Source organism: Corvus brachyrhynchos, unplaced genomic scaffold (assembly GCF_000691975.1).
Source record: "Corvus brachyrhynchos isolate BGI_N302 unplaced genomic scaffold, ASM69197v1 scaffold489, whole genome shotgun sequence".
Classification (NCBI taxonomy): domain Eukaryota; kingdom Metazoa; phylum Chordata; class Aves; order Passeriformes; family Corvidae; genus Corvus; species Corvus brachyrhynchos.
The window spans coordinates 236,612-236,850 of NW_008239772.1; positions in this window are offsets into that span (position 1 = coordinate 236,612).

A 239-nucleotide genomic window follows, 5' to 3' on the forward strand; every position below is an offset into this window, starting at 1 on the left:
TTCTTGAGACGGTTCTGCCAGTCCCTGTCAGGGACTGATGTTCAGGGCCTCAGCACCAAGGCCCGAGAGGGTCATTCCAGTCCTTGTGCTGTGTGTGTGCTGCTGAGCTGGGCCGGGCTCCTGGCACAGAGGCAGCTCCTGGCAAGCGGCAGCGCTGCAGAGAGACAGCTCTGGCCAGGAGCAGCTCCTGGGCACAGCCCAGCAGGGCTGGGGCACTGCCTGCAGCCAGCCCAGGCACA